This window comes from Sciurus carolinensis, chromosome 8 (genome assembly GCF_902686445.1).
Source record: "Sciurus carolinensis chromosome 8, mSciCar1.2, whole genome shotgun sequence".
Taxonomy (NCBI): Eukaryota; Metazoa; Chordata; class Mammalia; order Rodentia; family Sciuridae; genus Sciurus; species Sciurus carolinensis.
Window position 1 is genome coordinate 120,774,081 of NC_062220.1, and position 7,028 is coordinate 120,781,108.

General features: G+C 38.1%; 1 pseudogene; it reads right to left on the reverse strand.

Annotated features, from left to right (window-relative positions):
• LOC124991471 (lysophospholipid acyltransferase 1-like) lies at positions 1-3,562 on the reverse strand (annotated as a pseudogene).
• Positions 3,563-7,028: the final 3,466 nt, after the last annotated feature.

A 7,028-nucleotide genomic window follows, 5' to 3' on the forward strand; every position in this document is an offset into this window, starting at 1 on the left:
TTTCTTTTTCTTAACAGAATTCACAGTCTATAGCTGCCTTTGAATACGACCCCGTGGTCTGGCAGAAAGAATATTATCAGAGGACCTATGATGTGTAAGAAAAAGTACATTGACTTGTAAACTGAATGGTTGGTTTAACTGTTAACATAATAAAGGGTGCCACTGTGTAAGAGCCACCTGAGTGGCAGCCCAGGTAACTAAGTCATTGTTTTAGTCAGCTTTTTTGCTGCTGTGACTAAAAGTCATGAGAAGAATAATTTAAGAGAAGGAAAAGTTTATTTGGGGGCTCATTATTCCAGAGGTCTCAGTCTATATACAGCCAGCTCCATTTCTTGGGGCCCAAAGTGAGGCAGAACATCATGGCATCAAGAGTGTGGTAGGGGAAAGTAGCTAACATGATCAGGAAGCAGAGAGAGAGAGAGAGAGAGAGAGAGAGAAAGAGAGAGAGAGAGAGAGAGAGAGAGAGAGAGAGAGAGAGAGAGAGAGAGAGAGAGAGAGATTCACCACATACAAAATAAATACCCCCCAAACTTGCCCCCAATGACCCACCTCTTTCAGACATCCCCAACATGCTTTCAGTTACCACTCAGTTGATCCCCACCAGGGGATTAATTCACTGATTGGTTAAGACTCTCATATCCCAATCATTTCACCTATGAATGTCCTCACATTGTCTCACACATGAGCTTTTGGGGGACACCTAATATCTAAACCATAACAGTCATAAACAACCTTGAGAGTGTTTGAAGAAAGGATGCAATATCTGTAGTTGTTCCTTATCACCCTAGTTGCTAATGTGATAAAGATTCCAGTTAAGAGGGTAAAGAAGTATTCACAGTGATACACGCATACCCATCTTTATAGGCATCATAATTCACAATAACCAAACTATGAACCAGCCCAACTGTCTATGCACACATGTATATAGAAACACACACACACACACACACACACACACACACACACACACGCACAATAGAGTTTTATTCAGCCATAAAGAAAAATGAAATTATGTCATTTGCAGGAAAATGTGTGAAACTAGAAACAATTAGGATAAATGAAATAAGTCAGACTCAGAAGTTCAAGGGATGAATTTTTTCTCTCACTTGTGGAAGATAGAGTGGAAAAAGAAAAGAAAGGTGGGGGCAGCTCTCATGAAAATCAAAGGAAAATCAGTAGAGGAAAGGGACCAAGGGGTGGGATGTGGGGAAATGCTGGGGAGAGATAGTGACTAAATTACATTGTTATATTTTGTGCATGTATGAATATGTAACAACAAATTCCACCACTATGTACAAGTATAATGCACAAATAAAAAATGAGGTAGAAAAATGTAAAGTAGTATAAAGGGTAGACACCACGCCACAGGCAGGATGAAGGATAGCATTGTAGGGTACCATTGAACCTACTCATAGCTCATGCACTTTAGCCAAGAAACTGTTTGGATGTTTCAGTTATATACGTTTTGAAACTCATGGCAGTCTCAGTTCTCCAGATGTTCAAATTGTAAACTAGATCCCAATAGAACTTTTGAGTCTTATCCACTCCACTGAACCCAGTCAGCTACATTGTTCACTGCATCAACCAGTATTCATGTAAAATAATATTTGGGCTTTGAGGCTTACACAATGACATATAAGTAGCAGAGTTGAGTCAGAAAACCTGATTTATGTACAAACCAATCATCAGCAAAGGCAGTTCAACTGGGAAGGACTTCATGAATGTCAAAAACGAAAGGAGAGACACCAACATAATATAAAGAAAACTCCAGTGGGAAAAGACTCTGGCAAGCTGTGGAAATATTTGTGCTTCTGGTTCTCTTCCAGCAACTTCATGTTCATATGTCTCCTTTCAGTGAAGGCTATGCAATCCTTGAAATGGTTACAAGGACAGCTATGACACTCATGAGGCTGAGAAGGTAGTTTAAATATTTCAAAAAAGAGGGTTTCGCTTTTACAACAAGTTGGTATTGCTTAGCAGAGAGGTCTTCAGCTCTTGGACACAATCCTTCATGAACTTGAAAAACCAAGATTGGGATCTTATGAGTGACAATCATTAGAGGCCCAGAAAACTATGTAGTGAGAACTCCATTAGTGAAAGATGCATATTTTGGCTGGGGACTGTGGCACATGCCTCTAATCCAGTGGCTGGGGAAGCTAAGGCAGGAGGGTTGCAAGTTCGAAGTCAGCCTCAGCAACTTAATGAGGTTGGGTCTCAAAACAAAAAATAAAAAGGGCTGAGAATGTGGCTCAATGTTTAAATGCCCCTGGGTTTAATCCCCAGTACCAAAATAATTTTTTTTTTGAATGTTTAAGGTAAAATTTATTTATTTATTTATTTATTTTATTGTATACAAATGGGATACATGTTGTTTCTCTATTTGTACATAGTCAAGGCATACCATTTGTGTAATCATACATTTACATAGGACAATGATGTTTATTTTTTTTTCCTTCCCCCCCACCCCTCCCACCCCTCTCACCCCTCTTTTCCCTCTATACAGTCCTTCTTTCCTTCATTCTCACCGCTCTCCTTATCCCTAACCCTAAACCTAACCCTAAACCTAATGCTAACCCCTCCCACCCCCCATTATATGTCCTCATCCGCTTATCAGCGAGATCATTCGTCCTTTAGTTTTTTGAGATTGGCTTATCTCACTTAGCATGATATTCTCCAGTTTCATCCATTTGCCTACAAATGCCATAATTTTATCATTCTTCATTGCGGAGTAATATTCCATTGTATATATATGCCACAGTTTCTTTATCCATTCATCAATTGAAGGGCATCTAGGTTGGTTCCACAATCTGGCTATGGTGAATTGAGCAGCAATGAACATTGATGTGGCTGTATCTCTGTAGTATGCTGATTTTAAGTCCTTTGGGTATAGGCCAAGGAGTGGGATAGCTGGCTCAAATGGTGTTTCCATTCCAAGCTTTCTGAGGAATCTCCACACTGCTTTCCAGAGTGGCTGCACTAATTTGCAACCCCACCAGCAATGTATGAGTGTTCCTTTTTTACCACATCCTCACCAACACCTATTGTTGCTTGTGTTCTTGATAATCGCCATTCTAATTGGGGTCAGATGAAATCTTAGGGTAGTTTTGATTTGCATTTCCCTTATTACTAGGGATGTTGAACATTTTTTCATATATCTGTTGATTACTTGTACATCTTCTTCTAAAATAAATTGATAAATAAAAAATAAATAAAGCCAATGACAAAGGGCCACATATCACTGGATCCCATTTCACTGATATTACATGTTATAACATATCCCTTTGCCACAAAAAAGGTATATCTGGTCCAATGGGATGCTCACTGAGTGGGAGCAGACAGGTGGATTGGCCATTCTGTCACTCTGCATCTTCTGGAGGTGGCTTCCAAGACCCCACTCCATGCCATCTTTATTGTCCTTCCACCTGGGTGCTTGTGAATATCTGCATACAGAGGCATGCAGTCACTGCCTACCTTGTTGGGGACTGAGTCAGAGGCTGGAGAAGCCAACTGGCACAAACCATCTGAGCACAAACCTGGTGTTGGCATGGTGGCCACTGGCCATGGGAGGCTGGGCTATTATTTAAATTTTTGTATTCTATTTTATAAAAATTTGTTCAATTATCTCACAATCCAAAGGAATTTTTAAAGCACTTGTCGAAATAAGTTATTTTAATGTTTAGTACTCAAGTTTTCCTCTCTGTAGTCTTTTTTCCATTATCTAATAATGATGTTTTAGGATTACCTACACTCACCCGACCTCTACATGCTTCCACACACACCAAAAGACTTTATGGGTCAGATGACCATGAATTTGTTTGAGTTTATTTGGCTGTATAATACACAGTTTTTATACCTCAATATTTTAAAAGTGGTTCTTGGAAGTAATCCTAGTTTGAATCCAAGCTCCACTGATTTTTAGAATTCATTTTCAGTATATCTAGGTAAGCATATTAAAGCGGTGAGGGCATTCAGTTGGGGGAGCCAGTGAAAAGCAGTCAGGGAGAGAATTTATTATAATCACGAGTTAGTCACATGAAGTCAGTAAAACAGGACAGAGGGCCTTTAGAGACACTTAAGGGACAATTGATTTTAAAGAAGTGTGCAAAGGTAATCAAAAAAAAAAAAAAAAAAAACTCCACCAGAAGATTTCTAGAGCTCATAAATTAATTCAGAAAAGTAGCAGGGCATAAGATCAATACTAAATCAATCATATTGCTATACTCCTATATTCTGATACTTCATATCTGCCAAAAAAGAAATTAGGGAAATTATCCCATTCACAATAGCCTTCAAAACACTTGGGAGTCAATCTAACAAAAGAGGTGAAGGATCTCTAAAATGGAAACTATAGAACATGACAGAAAGAAATTGAAGAAGACCTCAAAAGATGGAAAGATCTCCCATGTTCTTGGATAGGCAGAATTAATATAGTCAAAATGGCCATACTATGAAAAGCATCATACAGATTCAATATAATCCTCATTAAGATTCTAATGACATTCTTTTTTTTTTTTTTTTGGCTGGAAAAGATTTTATTTCACTACCATTTTTTAAAGGACAGTTTTTTTGGGTATAGAATTCTAAGTTAACATTTCCTTCTTTGTCAAGATGCTACTCCATTGTTTTTTACTTGCACAGTTTCTCTGATGATGATTATAGGTCTGATTTTTTTTAAATTGTAAACAAATGGGATACATGTTGTTTCTCTGTTTGTACATGGCGTAAAGGCATACCATTTGTGTAATCATAAATTTACATAGGGTAATATTGTTTGATTCATTCTGTTATTTTTCCCTTCCCCCCACCCCTCCCACCCCTCTTTTCCCTCTATACAGTCCTTCCTTCCTCCATTCTTGCCCCCTCCCTAACCCTAACTCTAACCCTAACACTAACCCCTCCCACCCCCCATTTTGTGTCATCATCCACTTATTAGTGATATCATTCGTCCTTTGGTTTTTTGAGATTGGCTTATCTCACTTAGCATGACATTCTCCAATTTCATCCACTTGCCTGCAAATGGCATAATTTTATCATTCTTTATGGCTGAGTAATATTCCATTGTATATATATACCACAGTTTCTTTATCCATCCATCAATTGAAGGACATCTAGGTTGGTTCCACAATCTGGCTATTGTGAACTGAGCAGCTATGAACATTGATGTGGCTGTATCTCTGTAGTATGCTGATTTTAAGTCCTTTGAGTATAGGCTGAGGAGTGGGAGAGCTGGGTCAAATGGTGGTTCCATTCCAAGTTTTCTAAGGAATCTCCACACTGCTTTCCAGAGTGGCTGCACTAATTTGCAGCCCCACCAGCAATGTATGAGTGTACCTTTCTCCCCACATCCTCGCCAACACCTGTTGTTGCTTGTATTCTTGATAATCGCCATTCTAATTGGGATGAGATGGAATCTTAGGGTGGATTTGATTTGCATTTCTCTTATTACTAGAGATGTTGAACATTTTTCCATATGTTTGTTGATTACTTGTAGATCTTCTTCTGTGAAGTGTCTATTCACTTCTTTAGCCCATTTGTTGATTGGATTATTTGCATTCTTGGTGTAGAATTTTTTGAGTTCTTTATAGATTCTGGAGATTAGTGCTCTATCTGAAGTATGATTGGCAAAGATTTTCTCCCACTCTGTAGGCTCTTTCTTCGCATTGCTGATAGTTTCCTTTGCTGAGAGAAAGCTTTTTAGTTTGAATCTATCCCAGTTATTGATTCTTGCTTTTATTTTTTGTGCTATGGGAGTCCTGTTGAGGAACTCTGGTCCTAAGCCGACATGTTGAAGCTCTGGACCTACTTTTTCTTCTATAAGATGCAAGGTCTCTGGTCTGATTCCAAGGACCTTAATCCATTTTGAGTTTAGTTTCGTGCATGGTGAGAGATAGGGGTTTAGTTTCATACTGTTGCGTATGGATTTCCAATTCTCCCAGCACCATTTGTTGAAGAGGCTATCTTTTCTCCATTGCATATTTTTGGCCCCTTTGTCTAGTATGAGAAAACTGTATTTATTTGGGTTTGTGTCCATGTCCTCTATTCTGTACCATTGATCCACCTTTCTATTTTGGTACCAATACCATGCCGTTTTTGTTACTATTGCTTTGTAGTAGAGTTGAAGATCTGGTATTGCGATACCCCCTGCTTCACTCTTTCTGCCAAGGATTGCTTTAGCTATTCTGGGTTTTTTATTCTTCCAGATGAATTTCATAATTGCTTGCTCTATTTCTGTAAGGTACATCATTGGGATTTTAATTGGAATTGCATTGAATCTGTATAGCACTTTTGTTAGTATGGCCATTTTGACAATATTAATTCTTCCTATCCAAGAACATGGGAGATCGTTCCATCTTCTAAGGTTTTCTTTAATTTCTTTCTTTAGTGTTCTGTAGTTCTCATTGTAGAGGTCTTTCACCTCTTTTGTGAGATTGATTCCCAAGTATTTTATTTTTTTGAGACTATCATGAATGGGGTAGTTTTCCTAATTTCTCTTTCTGAAGATTCATCACTTATGTATAAAAATGCATTGGATTTATGAGCATTGATCTTGTAACCTGCTACTTTACTGAATTCACTTATGAGATCTAAAAGTTTTCTGGTGGAATTTCCTGGTTCCTCTAAATATATAATCATATCATCAGCAAACAGGGATAGTTTGAGTTCTTCTTTTCCTATTCGTATCCCTTTAATTTCTTTGGTCTGTCTAATTGCTCTGGCTAGAGTTTCAAGGATGATATTGAAAAGAAGTGATGAAAGAGGGCATCCCTGCCTTGTTCCAGTTTTTAGGGGGAATGCTTTCAGTTTTTCACCATTTAGAATGATATTAGCCATGGGCTTAGCATAGATGGCCTTTACAATGTTAAGGAATGTTCCCACTATCCCTATTTTTTCTAGTGTTTTGAGCATGAAGGGGTGCTGTATTTTATCAAATGCTTTTTCTGCATCTATAGAAATAATCATGTGATTCTTGACTTTAAGTCTATTGATATGGTGAATTACATTTATTGATTTCCTGATGTTGAACCAAC